The sequence below is a fragment of the Macaca nemestrina genome, chromosome 17, assembly GCF_043159975.1.
Source record: "Macaca nemestrina isolate mMacNem1 chromosome 17, mMacNem.hap1, whole genome shotgun sequence".
NCBI lineage: Eukaryota > Metazoa > Chordata > Mammalia > Primates > Cercopithecidae > Macaca > Macaca nemestrina.
This window is the reverse complement of record NC_092141.1, coordinates 13,469,964-13,486,345: the sequence shown is the minus strand read 5'-3', so window position 1 is coordinate 13,486,345 and position 16,382 is coordinate 13,469,964. Positions and strand designations below refer to the sequence as shown.

The 16,382-nt window shown below is 36.8% G+C and overlaps 1 long non-coding RNA gene across 1 annotated transcript in view; it reads right to left on the bottom strand.

Moving 5' to 3' along the window:
• Positions 1-1,258: 1,258 nt before the first annotated feature.
• The window catches only part of LOC105473541 (uncharacterized), a 243,729-nt gene continuing 228,605 nt past the window's right edge, over positions 1,259-16,382 (bottom strand). The window contains exons 6-7 of the long non-coding RNA XR_011615396.1: positions 1,992-2,397; positions 1,259-1,842 (exon numbers count right to left, since the gene is read on the bottom strand). This is a non-coding gene — a long non-coding RNA (uncharacterized lncRNA). The remainder of the gene's footprint in view (positions 1,843-1,991; positions 2,398-16,382) is intronic.

Below are 16,382 nucleotides of genomic sequence, written 5' to 3'. Positions count from 1 at the left end.
AGCCCTGCAGTGAGAGAGATTCAGACTTGAGGTTTTGGGTTTTGTTTCTTTGCTTGTTTGGTGTTAATGCTACTTGGACCGCCTTTGCACCCAGCTTTGTAACCTCTGGGAAACTCAGGTTAAACCTGTGTTATTAACTTGATTCTTCCCAAGACACTGTTTTACCTCTTAATTTTATGAGGAAATTGTTACACATAGTCACTAGTCAGGGCCTCAAAGTTGAGATTAGAATTCCGAATTTTTGAGCCATAGCACCCTTTCCCTTAATGACTTCTTTCTCTGCCATTTAATTAGCACTAAAAGTTAATGGAGTTTTTTCACAGGTGCCATCTCATTGGGTCGTGCTTGCATTATATTGACCGTGTTGGAACAATAACTCAGTGGTCATTCATCTCACACATGTCTTTTTCTTTCCATTCTGTCACTATTTAATTTTTTGAAGTCTGTCCCTACCATCAGCCATTCTGAAAACCTCTGCCAGACTAATCTTCCTAAATCTCAGCTCTGATTTTCTGTCACTTCCCATCTCAAAACAGTACTTCACCCACAGAGTAAAAGTTACATTCTTTGAGCTCACATTTAAAATCTTAAATGTCACTTTCCAAGAATTTATTCATGCAGAATATAAATCCCAATTGCCGACTGCGGTCTGTACACACTTTACGTTTCGTTTCTCAGTTCTTCTGCTTGATCCTTTCCTACCTGATGTCCACCTCTGCATAGACCCCAACATTACCCATGATATCAGACCTTGTTTAAAGATCGCCTTGAGTATCTCCACGGTTGAATGAAAACTTTCTCCAGTGTAAACTCCCAGAGCCTATGATCTGCTTCTCTTCACTGCATAGCTCACAGCATGTTTTCCTTCTTTCTTTCTTTCTTTTTTTTTTTTTTTTTTTTTGAGACGGAGTCTCACTCTTTTTCCCAGGCTGGATTGCAGTGGCGCAGTCTCAGCTCACTGCAACCTCCGCCTTCTGGTTTCAAGCAATTCTCCTACCTCAGGCTCCCAAGTAACTGGGATTACAGGCATGTGCCACCACGCTCAGCTAATTTTCGTATTTTTAGTAGAGACGGGGTTTCACCATGTTGGCCAGTCTGGTCTCAAACTCCCGACCTCAGGTGATCCACCCACCTTGGCCTCCCAAAGTATTGGGATTACAGGCATGAGCCACCGTACCTGGCCCATAGTATGTTTTCACACACATCTTTCCTCCTTGCCAGATGAAAAAGTCCATGAGTACAGGGGCCACATCTGACATCTCTTGAAAATCTTAATTCATTGAATTGGATTTATTTGGTTTTATTTTTATTTAATAGATCAACAACTCTTTCTAATAAGAACCTTGAGGCCTTTTTCTCTCATTTGAAAATGAGCCCAGTTTGCATTCTTTCAAACCTTTGGTCCTGTGGAATTACACTACTGACAGTCATCCAAGAGGACCCTCCAGACACAAGCCCCTGCTTCCTCCCTCACTCCGACAGGAAAAGTACCCAGTTTTCTGTTTCAGTATCAGGCTTTCTATACCATGTTGAAGAACAAAACAAAGCAAGAAGAAGTCTACTAAGAAAATGTTTCCAAACACCAGAATTTCTAGTTCCTTCGTACTGTAACAGTGGACGAGTCTAGATTGTTAAGTGTTCCTGGAGTAGTTCTTTCCCTGCCTCCTGGTTCCTTCATGTGAAGATCTTCCAGTGCCAGAAAGTTCTCAAGTCCTCCTCCTCCTCAAGTATTCATCAGGTTCCCAACATAATCAGTTTTGTTATTATATTCATTGGTTTCCTTGCTTGCTTGTTGGTTTTCATGCTGTTTCCTTCTGTGTTGAAAAGCACACATCTGTCTTCCTGGATTGAGGGTGAGAGAGAAATGTAGACGATCTTAGTCAAGCCATGCATTTTCCGTCACTTCAAGTCAGTACTATTTAACTATTTGTCCAACATTTGTTTAGAGAAGAGTGTGAGCCTTGTATGGGAGAAGAGGTGGCAGGACCTACCTGCTGAGCAATGTGTCTCTTCTGTTGTTCACTAGATTCAGTCTGGACTGACACCTTGCAGACTTTCTGCAGGAGGGCAAAAGTCCTGTTAATAAAGCACAGTCATCTCCTTATATTCGTAGAGTTTAGAAATTGTCAACCCAGGTCTTTGCTATGCGAACCAATACTTGCTGCCTCCTATTTCAGGCATAAGCCAGGTTTGGTTTCAATATAACTCCCTACCTGCACCCACCCCTTCTCACAGCTTGCATGCACTGTGTGTTATTTGAGAAGAAACGTGCCATTGAGGTGTGGAAAGTGCATGGGTTGTGGGAAGGAGGCCATATCCACGCTGCTCTGTTCCCTAGGCTTTCAGCCCAGACACAGTTCCTGCCATGACGAGTGATTTGCGAATGATTGCATATTCCTGGGGAGACATGAGAAGAGACATAAAGTGAAAGCGAGGAAATGTGTTCCTAAGCTCTGTTCACTTTGTACTCACCCCAGAGAATTTTGTCACCTGGATTTCTTCCAGAAAGTTCTGACACCTTTAATTATTTCTGTTCGTCCATCAGGAGCAGACCAGGTGCTACTGATGGAAGACTTAAGGTTTTGCATTTGTGGCAAGCTAACGCAACGCCAGCCCGCAGATTTCTTATAAGAAGAAGAGGGATTCACTCTCAGCTTTGACCGGAGTGACCTCTGCCAACATCTCCCCTCTGGAAAGGCTGATGGATTGTTCATAGCTGAGATCTCATTTCTTTTCTTCCTTCTTAGATTTCAGTTGGGATTGGTGTCTTCCCCTGGGTTTATAGCAACAGCAAAATAAAACTCTAAAATGGTGTTCGGCTCATTATACAGAAGCCAGTTGGCCAAGTCTTGTCATTCTAAGGTGAGTGGCAATCACAGGGGTAGTGGAGATAGTTCTGGGTGTTTTATGTATCAACACCAAATCAGAGGCTTCACTCTTTCTTTCTAGTGGAAGGATAAGAGAGTCGCTGTGTTTGCCTGTGTTAGAGAGGATTTCCAACCCTTCTACCCAGGCTTAGTTTTCAGGGTGTTTACATTTTAGTATACCACTCCATCCTCAGTGAAACAAGCCAGCTTTGTTTATTACCAACTTCCATTTTTATCTGAAATATGGTTCTTCTGAGCTTTATAGCCTTATTACACGACATCCTATCACATGAAATGCTGTAAAGAAGAATGAGATCATGTAGGTGAAATGATTAGTCTAAGGAAAAAAATTATTTGTATTACTATCAAGTTTATGTTGGACTCATTTTTTTAACATTTCAGAAAACACTCCATCTTGAGTGCTTGGCAGAAATGGATACAGGGGTATTATGTTTCTTTTTCTGAATGACTAAAAGAAAATTGAGTCCAAAATATCTCAGGACATAGTTTTCGTGAAGAAAAAGTGGAATCGAATGCTATAAAATTTTGTTCCGCTTTATGTCACAAATACCAAGGTTCAGTTAACATGTTTAATTTATTTATATGGCTTTTCTCCTCCTGAGATTTCAAATTTAGGGCCCAGTCCTTTGGCAGATTGTTGTCATATCCTATAAAAGTGAAACTTCGTCTTCATGTCCAATGACACCTGTGTGGTCTTCTTTCAAATATATGTTTTTAAAGTTCTTTTGTTTCAAGAGTTTGTGAGCTTACTTTGTACATATTCCTAGAGAACCAAATGGGAAATTTCTGAAGCAAATGGACCTTTCGTTTATAAGAAGAGAAGACCAGAGTCAATAAGCAAATATCCTCCTCTTGAATGAATCGTGCTAAGGGTTGCAATGGAAACTAAGGTGGGAGACAGAATTAAGGAGCACAGTCTCATGATACAATTATGTGGGATTGCAATGTGAGCCAGGATGAAGGGCTCACTAAAGAATGTCCTGACTTACATACATCATGAAAGACTCTAACTGAGCCAACTTTTTTCTTTTCTGATTTTTGTCATCAAGTTGTTTCATCAGTTAAATCTTCTTTGTCATAAGGTTTATAGCTTGTTTTGAGAGATACAAGTCTCAGATCGACAAATCATGGATGTGGCCATGGACTACTGGGAAACTTTCAAATTAGTTTGATCCACTTTTGCGTTATAAAATTGCCCACATTAGTACAACTGTGATGCTAATACATACTCTCCACCATCCCCCTGCTTTCTTGCCTCATCTCCTTTCATCCATTTATTCATTTATTCAACAAATATTTATTGAGTGGCTGTGATGTTCCAGGCAGCCAGGTGCCAACCAGCCAACTGCCAAATAGGGTCTAAAAACTATTCTTCATCTTTAAGTTAGTAATATATACAAAATCCCCATCCTCTCCTGGAGTCTGTACTCTAAACATATACCCAAAGTATTTGGTTTCAGTCTTGACTAAATTCACTCACCCCATCATTTTGCAGTCACATATCAGAGAGCCAAACCAGTACTACATAATGTTTGGGAGAACAAGTTCTCATCCTCAACGTTTCTAGTTTAAGATTCTAATGACCTGGGACTTAGATATTTAAGGCACAGCCATTTTATCAGACATAATACATGTGATTGCAAGTAATAGAGAATGGTCTTAAATAATAAGAGGCATATACTTAATCGTGGGAATAAAAGATCTGAAGATATGTTTGGCTTCAGGCATGGCTTGATCAAGGCCCTTAGCACTACTGCTCTGCATGCCTCTCTCCTCTGCTTTTCTGTACCCTCCAGCTGTGCCCTCAGGTTGGTTTCCAGTTGTGGGGCAGAGACAGCTGCCAGCAGCAGTTCAAGACAAGCCTTATAGCTGAAATTCCAGGAGACAGAGAGAGACATCCTGAGCTTTAGAACCAGTTCTCTGTCCAGCAAAATGACAAGCAACAAACAACTGGCTTAGGCTTGGATCCTAATTCACATCACGGAATCAATTGCAGTGGCCAGAAGATAGGCTCAATCCACCCCACATGTGTGGCTACTGCAAAACGGGAGAAGAGTAAAAATGATATTGGAGGGTAGAATGACATTGCCTACAGATACATTGTTAAGTTAAATACGAATGTTTTCAATATTATATTATGATATTATAGTTGGAAGGTTAGATGCAATTCAGTTCAAGCCATTCATGTTTTGAGTGAAGATGCTGAAGCTCTTCCCGTTAGTTGCCTGACTCACTGAAGCTTCGTCAGACAGTAGGTGGCAGAGCCACAACTCAAACACTCATTTTCCAATTCCTATTCTTGAGCCCTTTCAGCAACTTGGGGTTTTTGATTCAACCTGGCTGTGCCTGACTATGGTTTATCCGTATTTATCCATATTTAATATGTATCAATAATTTTGGGGGTTTTATTGCTAATATTTCATTGTATGGATATTCTACATTTTATTTATTTGCCAATTGGCTGACATATGGAAGTTTTAGTTTTTAGCTATGATGTATCACAAGATTATGAATATTTATAGACGTATCTTTCTTGGAAGCATATATTTTCATTTCTCTTGAGTAGATACCTACTTGCAGATTGTATGTGGTTTCTTGTAGCCTTTAACTTTGCTGAACATATGTATTACTTCCAGTAGATTTTTCATGAATTTCTTGAATTTTCTACATTCAGGTCAAATAGTCTATGAATAAGACAATTTTCTTTCTTTCTTTCTAATCCACAGTTTAACTGTTTTGGAAAACTGTCAGACTCTTTTTCAAAATGGCTGTGCCATCTCATATTCCCAACAGCAATGTTCCTGTGTCTCCACATCCTCTCCAACACCTGTTATTGTCTTTCTGACTTTTTTCTTACAGCCATCCTAGTGGGTATAAAGTGGTATCGTATGATTTTAATTTATATTTTCCTAATGATTACTGACGCTGAGCATCTTTTCGTGTACTTATTAGGCCAGTCATATATCTTCTTGGTGAAATCTCTATTCAAATCTTTTATCCATTTAAAAAATTGGGTTGTGTGTCTTCATATTAAGTTGTAAATGTTTTTTATATGCTGGATACAAATCTCTTATTAGATATATGATTGTAACTATTTGTATGGTTTCAGCATTGTATTTTTATGTTCTTAAACTTTAATGAAGCTTAATTTTTTTCTTCATCTTTATGCTTCCAGTATTATAGTTAAGAATGAGTTGCCTAAGCCAAGTTCATAAGATTTTTTTCTAGAATTTTTATAGTTCAGCTCTTTACACTTAGGTATATGATTCATTTTGAGTAAATGTGTATTTATGGTGTAAGGTAAGAGTTTAAATTCACAGTTTTTTCTGTGACTATCCAATTGTCCATTGGATGTCCAATTGTCCAATATTGGTTACAAAGACTATTCCTGCTCATTGAATTGCCTTGGCACCTTGTCACCTTGTCTTAGGTGGACTATCAATTATGTATGATTGATCTATAATGCCTCTTCTTATGCCAGGAGCACACTGTCTCAAACATTGGAGGTTTACAATATGTTTTAAATAGGGTAATAAAATCCTCTAATTCTGTTCTTTTTCAAAATTGTTTTGGCTATTCTTGGTCCTTTGCATTCCCATATATATTTTAGGATCTTCTTCAAAGATTTACACAAACTCTACTGGTATTTTGATAAGGGATTATACTGTGTTATATATATAAGATGTTCATGAGAATTGTATTAAATCTACAAGTCAATTTCAGTGGGTCATTATCTTTACAATGTTGAGTCTTCCAATTCATGAACACAGTGTGCCTTTCCATTTATTTAAATCTTCTTTAATTTCTCTTAGCAAAGATTTATACTTTTAGTGTAAAACTTTTATAATTCATGTGCTAACATTATTCTTCTTAGTTTTAATGTGATTGGAACTAAATTATTTTTAAATTTCATTTTCAAATTATTTATTACTAGCATATAGAAATACAATTGATATTTATATTTTGATCTTGTATCCTATAACTTTGCTGAACACATTTATTATTTCTACTAGATTTTTAATGAATTTCTTGAATTTTCTACATTCATGTCAAATGGCCCATGAACAATATTATTTTATTCCTTCATTTCTAATCCACATGCCTTAAATTTCTTGTTCCTGCCTTATTGGCAGAAGATGGTGAAAGAATCATACTTACTTTGTCCCCAGTCTTAGGGGGAATGTATTCAGTCTTTCACCTTTAAGTATAATATTAGCTGCAGATTTTTCATAGATATTTTTTCTCTTTCTATTCCTAGTTTGTTAAGGGCTTTTATCATAATAGGTGTCAAGTTTTGTCAAATACTTTTTTGAGTCTGTTTGGATAATTACATCTTTTTGTCTATTATTCTATTAATAATTGGTATACGACATTAATTGATTTTTAAATCTTAAAGCAATTTTGCTTTCTGGGACAAACCCCCCTTTAGCCATAGTGTATAATCTTATCTATATATTGCTGGATTTATGTTGCTAATATTTCTTTAAAAAATTTTGTGTGTATATTCATGAAGACTATTGGCCTGTAGCTTTCCACTCTTGTGATGTCTTTTTTGACTTTCATATCAAGTTAATATTACCCCAGGATAAATAAGAAGTTCTTCCTCCTCTTTTGACTCATGAAAGTGTTTGAAAAAAAAACACTGATATTATTTATTATTTAAATATTTAATAAAATTCATCTGCAAAACCTACTGAGTCTAACTTTTCTTTGTGAGAGTTTAGTTACCAAGTCAGTTTTTTATTTGTAATAGGTCCACTTGGATTTTCTATTTCTTCTTTTATTCATGTTGGTAATTTGAATCTTTTTAAGAATGTTTCAGTTTTGTCTAAGTCATCTTCTTTATTGGACTAAATTTGGGTAGTATTTCTTTGTCATCCTTTTAACTTCTGTTGTGTTGTTAGTAATTTCATTGATGTATCCTCTAGTCTTGAGTATTTCCTTGTTTCTGTTTGCTTTTGGCTTAGTTTGCTGTTTCTTTTTCTAGTTGCTTGAAGTAGAAGCTCAAGTTACTGATTTGAGATCTTTTTTTCTTTCCTAATATAGGCATTTAAAGCACTAAATTTTTCTCTAAACTTAGCTGCATCTCACAAATTCTGATATATTGTGATTTTATTTTCATTCAGTTTAAAATATTTCCTAGTTTCCATTGTAATTTTTTTCTTTACCCTTGGTTTACTTAAGTCTTTGGAGATTTCCCAGTTTTCTTTCCATTGTTGTTTTTCTTTTTTCAAATTTTATTTATTTTTTAATTTTTGTGGGGACATGGTTGGTGTACATATATATTAATATTTATGGGGTACAACAGTTGTTTTAATACAGGCATGCAATGCGAAATAAGCACATCATGGAGAATGGCATATCCATCCCCTCAAGCATCCATTGTTGTTTTTCATTGCTCTTTAATTCCATTGTAGTCAAAGAACTTTTTTTTATTATTTAAATCTTCTTAAATTTGTTAACGGTTTTATGGTCCAGTATATGATCTATCCTAGGGAACATTTCATTGGCACTTGAGACAATGTGTATTCTCCTGTCGTTGTATGGACTGTTCTATAAATGTCTGTTAGGTCAAAGTAGTTGATGGTGGTGTTCAAATCCCCTATATTCTTGCTGATTTTCTGTCTAGCTGTTTGATTAACTACTGAGAGTGGAATATTAAAGTTTATTATTATCGCATTATCTATTGCTCCTTTCAGTTCTGACAACTTTTGCTTAATGCATTTTGGGGCTATGTTTTAGTTGTGTATGCACTTATAATTATTACATCTTTCTGATGAATTTATCCTTCTATTCATATGCTGTAGCCTATTGTCTCTAGTCATATTTGGAGTCTTCAAGTCTATTTTGTCTGTTATTTATATAAGTATTTTATATCTCTTACTGTTGGATGTTGCTTTCAACTTCTTAAAATCAAAAATGTATCTGTTACAGAAGGCATATATTTGGCTTCTGTTTGTTTGTTTTTTTAAATCAAGCCTGACAATCTGCCATTTGATTGAATTGTTTACTTAATTCACCTTTTAATAGAATCATCCAAATGGGTAGATTTATATCTGTTATTATACTCTTTTGTTTGCTATATGTCTCATATATTTATCCCTTTTTTTTTTGCTGCCTTTTAAATTAAATGACTATTTTTAGTGTATTATTTTCTTTTGTCTTTTTTAGTGATACATATTTTTATAATTTTTAGTAGTTTCTTCAGGAATAGTAATTTGCATCTTAGTTTATCACAATGTACTTCAAATGAATACTAACTTAATTCAGCTAAAATACAGAAACTTTGCCCCAGTATAGCTCCCTTTTCTTTTTTTGTGCTAATGCTGTCATACATATTGCACCTTTCTGTTAGAAGTTCAACAATACGATGCATAATTATAAATCTTTAAAGAAAAGAGAAAAGGTAGTACCATACATATCTATGCAACTTTTTTTTTTTTTTTTTTTTTTTTTTTGAGACGGAGTCTGTCTCTGTCACCCTGGCTAGAGTGCAGTGGCATGGTCTTGGCTCACTGCAACCTCTGCCTGCTGGGTCCAAGCGATTCTCCTGCCTCAGCCTCATGAGTAGCTGGGATGACAGGCACCCGCCACCACACCTGGCTAATTTTTGTATTTTTAGTAGAGATGGGGTTTCCCCATGTTGGCCAGGCGGGTCTCGAACTCCTGACCTCAGGTGATCTGCCCACCTTTATGCAATCTTATATGTTCACTACTCCCTTACCATTTATAGTGTTCTTCTTTTCTTCATACAGATCTGAGTTACTATCTGGTACTGTTTCCTTCTCAGCTGAAAGATTTTTTTTGGTATTGCTTGTAAGGCAGATCAGCCAGCAACAGATTCTTTCACTGTTTGTTGAGGAATAGTACTTTTCTTCTTAAAGTTTCATGGGATGAAAGAAAACTAATATTTAGCTTAGGAAGGAAATTGGCCTTATCTGTGTATTGGTTCCACTCGTAACTATTTATATTTATGTAAAAATCTTCAAGACAGTGATTGGCGATAGAAAGTAAAGATATAAGATGAGTTATTTAAATAAGTATTTTGAAATGAACATGTTGTATAAAATTGTGGAGGTGATTTGGTCATTTGACCAAAGCATGTAATGCACAGCACCTTGATGGGAAACCCAGTCTCACTTTGTGGCAACTTAATCAAATTTTAACCAAGAACCTCCAATGCCATTATACATCTGGGCTTACAAATAATATGACAATGTAATTCCACAGTATCTTTGTTATACAACTAGCAGGATCAACTTTTAGCTCTGCTGCATTTCAGATCCTGAAAAATAGAAAACCAAAAATAAATCTGGGAGGATGGGCAGAATATAACAGAGATTATTCAATCAGAAAAATTAGAAAAGGTAGAAAAAAATCAAACAAAACCATTAATAAAAATTAGAATATTAAACTGTTGGTCTTATTTACTTGAAAAGGGGGGGGGTGTGTCTGTGTGTGTGGTAATTTCAGGAATAATCGTTGTGAACTAGGTACTCCACTTTCTGGAACTGACCATTTTACACATGTTAAATGGATTAATGGTTTATTAAAAAGTCTGTTAGTTTTATTTCCTAAAGTTCCTTTTTGCTTCTGCTGTCATATAATAGTTCATCTTCAGTAAGTATCTGTACCTTGGGACAAAGGTCTCCAGGGGCTTGGCACATAATTTATAACAGTAATGGAAACGGCATGCTTAGTATTGATAGCCACGGGACCCCTGCATATTTGGAGAGAAGGCGAAGTTTTATCACCCATGAAAAGGCTAATGAGATAGGCAGATTTCAGGGGAAAATGATCTTTCTGTCTTGCCCTTAGACCTTGTTCTACCAATGAGACTCATGTCTGAAGCATAATGACTCCAGCATGCTCTGAGTATAAGATTATATGACATACGCAGGTGAGCTACTCAGAAGTCAGAGTATTCACCAATAAATGCCAACTTAATTGGATGCCTTAATTATGTCACCTTTACTCCCAGGACATAACCGCAGGGACAGCTTGATGACTGGTTTTCACTTCAAAATCTCAGTCTCTAGTTTCCAATTTTCAATATAGTGTTTCAGGCAGATAGCTGTGGTCCTCTGCAACTTGGAGAATATTTGTGTATTTGGCCATTGGAAATACAGTTCTGGGGCTCAGGAAAGAATTCAAGGGAGGAGACAGATATCTCAGAGTTAGAATATGTCTAAACCAGGTTGGCCTGTTTTACAAGGCAATTCTGATCCTCTTCCTCCTCTTTACTCAGCTGCTGGGAGTCAGCCATCTTGAAGCAGGTGGTGTATGAGGATGCTGTTGGCGGTCTACCAGCCAGCGATTATTCCCCTTGGTATCCAGATGTTGCATCAGTACAAGACTGTTTCAAAACGACCAGAGAGTCTGTTACTGTTTCAAGTTTTTCTGAAACCTTAGGATCTTAAACATGAAGCAATTCTCCAAGCTAACAATGTGCTAGCTAGTGGGACACAGGAACTAATCAGAGAAAACGGGCATTTGGGATACATTAGAAATTCAATATCAGCTTTGTGAAGTTGTTAATAATTAGCCCCAGCTTTTGTCTCTATCCCAGCAGCTAGTGACATGAAAGTGATTAGGTTTCTAAAAAACAGTTTAAGCTTACTAAGTGTATTGAGTAACAAGGTTTTTAATCAACAGTTTATTGATTCCAGCAGGACAGTTGTGAGAGCAAAATGCTGTGGATGCTGGTAGAATAAATTTGTAGGCCGGTTCACTGCTACTTAAAAATGTCAAAGCAATAGATATTTTAGAGGGATTTTTTTTTTTTTTTTTTTTTTTGTCTATAGTAAACTCTAAGACAAGGGGAAAAGTTACCAGAATGGCAAAAATATTATTCTGATATAAAATCGGGAGCTTTGTACCTTTCTCTTACCATTCTTCACATTTACATTTTAAATAAAAGAGGTTAATCATGTGTCACTTCTATAATCTGTATTCAGTAAACATGTTTTGAGATTTCCCATTTAAAATACTAAACCTAAGGCAGTCCATTAAAATAATCCAAAATTCAGAAATATAAAAATTTGCAACTTTACTAAAAATGATAGGCAATATAAATGCCTGAAACCTGAAGGAGTCACTCCTGACCATGAGACTCATAGAACTCAACTGAGAAACACATATCTTGACTTTTTCACCTGAAATAGAGACCTCCTACAAACCTCCTACAAATGAAGAAGATTCTTCATTTCCAATTTCCTGCAAACAGCTCAGAAATCTAGGGCTACACCAGTCAGAACACCCTTTCTCATGGGGGGATTACTTTTTAGGCAGCCATATTACAGATCACCGTGTCTATTCAGTCTCACTGCCTGAATCCATTCCAGGGTCGCAACTTGCAACAACTAGGTGGAAGTGAGGGAAGGGTGTAATGTGTTACCTGATGTAAGTTGAGGACTGAAGATGATTCCACAACCAGCTGAAAGGGTTCCAGAAAGAAGAAAAGATGGAAAAGAAATCATCGAAGTAGAATTTTCCAGGAGTGAACAGTTACAAGTTTAGAGAGGTACAAATTTCACATTAAATATGGTCACAAATTGCCAAGTAGGCTAAAATCTAGACATCCCCATCTCATGTGTTTTCAAAGAAAAAAGAAACTAAGAAATTTTGTTTTTAATTGTGGTTCTGCACTGAGGGTGGAAGTGTGAAGATCTTTCATTTTTCATTGCCTAAACTTCTACATTATTTGGATTTTGTTTTGACAATTACGTTATAATCCACACATTTAAAATATTTTTATTTAAATATAACTAAAGATGCAATCTAATCAAGAAATGAAAAAATGCAGAGGCCAAGAATGGGGCAGATATAGTCTAAAAGATATAAGGCAGATATGGTATGGCATGGCTTGAGCCCAGAAGTACAAGGTTGCGGTAAGCAATGATTGCACCACTGCACTCCAGCCTGGGTGACAGAAAAGGAAGGAAGGAAGGAAGGAAGGAAGGAAGGAAGGAAGGAAGGAAGGAAGGAAGGAAGGAAGGAAGGAAGGAAGGGAGGGAGGGAGGGAGGGAGGGAGGGAGGGAGGGAGGGAGGGAGGGAGGGAGGGAGGGAGGGAGGGAAAGAGAGAGAGTGAGAGAGAGAAAAAAAGAAAGAAAGAAAGAAAGAAAGAGAAAGAAAGAGAGAGAGAAAGAAAGAAAGAGAGAAAGAAAGAAAGAAAGAAAGAAAGAAAGAAAGAAAGAAAGAAAGAAAGAAAGAAAGAAAGAAAAGGGAAACGGAGAAAAGAAAAGAAAAGAGAAAATGAAAGAAAAATAAACATACACAGAGAGGATGCCTATTCGTTGTAAATGCAAAAAAATGTAAATGTAAAAAAAATTCTTAAAAAAGAATATGTGAAATGTACTAAATAATCCCAGATGATGTAATTTTTTTAACACAGTAGATACGGAAAGCAGGAAGAGACCATATAAATTGCTTAATTTCTCATCTTTTGTAAGGGAACTTAGGAATAATTATGGAATGACTCTAACAATTAGGAAAAGTGGAAATTAAACCAGTATTTAAAATATATACATACACCACTATATGCAATATATATTCTTTCCAAAACACAGAGAAAGCTCACAGCAACAACAAAAAAAAATCCATATAGATCAAAACGTAACTTAAAGGAGATAACAAGAATATAGCATAAAACATACTTACAGGGGTAAAACAAACCCACCTGTTTCAATAATAATCGATAAAATATTTTAAACTTAGTACATTATTTTTTAGGCCTCATAGTCCTTGACCTCTCAGTAATTGGTGGTGGTATTAACCACCCCCTTCTGAAAACACTTTTCTCCCTTGATTTTCATGCCACATTCCCTTGGTACTTCCCCACCCTCCAGAACACTTCTCATTCTCCTGACCTCCTAAGCCCTAAATATCCAGACATTAAATACTGAGATCCCTCATGATTTGGTTTTAAACCTACTATCAATTCTGTAAAGTCTGTGAAATCCAAGGCATACCTACCAACAGCTTCCGCCACCATCTGTGCGACAGTGACAGCCAAATTCATCATTCGAACTCAGGTCTTTCTTCTGAGCTCCAGAGCCACACATATCTCTGCCCATCTGTCTTCCCTCAGAGTGCCTCAAAGTCACCTGCAACTCATCATGACTGAAACTGAACTGAACTCTCAAACCTGCTCTTCCGGCACCCGGGGTTTTCCTGCCCCAGCCTGCTTTCAGGTCTCTTAGCTTTCAATCAGATACCACTCTAAACAGCTCTCCACAAAGCAGCCAGAACAATCTTTCAGCAACATAAATCAGATGGATCACCACGACATCAAACCCTTTAGTGACTTTTCTCATTCTTTTAGGACAAAACCAAAGCAACTTAACATGGTCAATAAAACCCTCAGTGTCAGCCCTCTGCCTGCCTTTTCTATCACCCTCCTTTTCATGCCATCTACACTGGCCTTCTTCAGGGACTAAGAGGGCTCTGTTCCCTCCTGATACAGGGCCTTTGGATATGTTGTTTCCTCTGACTAGAATTCACTTCTCTCATCTCTTCATTCAGTTAATCATCATTCAGGTTTCAAATCAAGTATCATTTCTCAGAGAAAACCCCAGATGAGGGCAAGTCCCAGATACACACCTTCACATAGCATTCTGTACTTTCCCGTGGAGACATTCATCTCCATTTTAATCACATATCTGTTTGTATGTTCTTTAGATAACATCCATCTTCTACTTCTATAATCTAAGCTGTATGAGTCCAAAGGTTGTTTGAAAGTGTATGATATACATTATGAATAATTTTTTGCTAAATGAACTTTTTAATAAATATATATCATACATTCCAATAACCATTCACTTATTTAGAAAATGCAATCCTGTTCCCTGTGAGAGTGGAGAAGGAGCTTGGACTCAATGTATTTCCAAACAAATCATCATCAGATTATATTTCTAAAAGGCAATGTCTTTTTCACTCGTAACTGTTTTTGCAAAAGCAACTGTGATTTTATGTGATTTTATACTTTTCTCTGAAACTGGAGCAAATCAACAGCTGGAGTATCCATGGAGCCCTCTGGTCCATTTGTTTGAGGATAGTAAACATCTGCCTTGTAGGCCTTATTTGCACTTTACATTTGGGCCAGTGCCTAAATGCTTTGCTTTCCAAACACATACCACAAATCAACAGTTACGGTTGTTCAGAGAGCTACATTTTTACATTTACATTGGAGACCAATGAGAAGCTCCCTACGGCTAACTCTGCAACTCAATTTGCAAATGTGCCATTGTGACATGGGGAATACATCCAGAGTTTGGTGTTGTTTACCAGATGCTTTAAATTCTGCATTTGGGTATCGCTGTCATGAAAAATGAAGTTTGACCGTGCAACTGCCTCTGAGGGCCATGTTTGAAGTTGTAGACCTTGTCTCTGACCAAAAACAGGGGGCAGTATAAAAAGGCTTAGAAGAAACTGAGATTATCACATTGTGATATTACACTAGCTCGCTTTCTAGCTTACAAAAATTCATGGTTATTTTGAGGAACCATGAAGATAATGGGAATGATCTCTTTTGTAGAAGAACACAGAGTTTTATGAAATCCCTGAGGGAAATGAGGAATTTGCTGGGTGGGACCAAGGTGAAGTCAGGCCAGGCACCAACTTAGAAAACCTGATTAAAATACATAGTCCACACTGAGAATGGAATAATCAAACGGGAGCTAAGAAAAGCAGCTCTTTCAAAACAATAAGACATTTGCAACATACATGAGGAAAAATGTTTAAACATATAAAAGACTGACTATGCCAAGCATTGGCAGAGATGGGGAGAGACTGGAATTCCCAGATGCCACAGGGAATGTGAAATGCCACAACCACTTTGAAACAGCCAGTTGGCAGTTTCTTAAAAGTTAAACATATACTTTTCATTCCACTCTAATTATTTATCCAAGAGAAATAAAAAGCATTTGTCCATGCACGCGCTTGCACACAAATGTTCATTGCAATTTTATTTGTGCCAAAAACTGGAACCAGCCCAAGTGTCCATCAAAAGGTAGATGGATGATGTGGTCCATCTATATAATAGAATACTACTTAGGAATAAAAATAAATGAACAAAAAACATGACACAGATAAATCTCAAAATAATCATGCTAAGTGAAATAAGCTAGAACAAGAAATGAGAGTGAGAGAGAGAGAGGTAGAGGGAATAGCCTATATGATTCAATTTGATATAAGTTCCCAGAAAATGCAAGGCTATCTAGAGTGACACACAGTGGATAAGTGGTTGCCTGAGGATAGTTTGGGCAGGTGCACAGAGGTAGAAGGGAGGATTACAAAGGGGCAAGAGAAAAGTGTAGGAGCTGATGGATATGTTCATTTTCTTGATGGTGATGATTCTATCAGTGTATGTATAAAGGAAAATTTATCAAATTTTTCACTTTAAATATGTGCAGTTTGTTGTATCTCAATTATACCTCCATAAACCTGCTTTTAAAATGAGTAAACATCTAAAAGGAAATAAGAAGGAATGTCAGC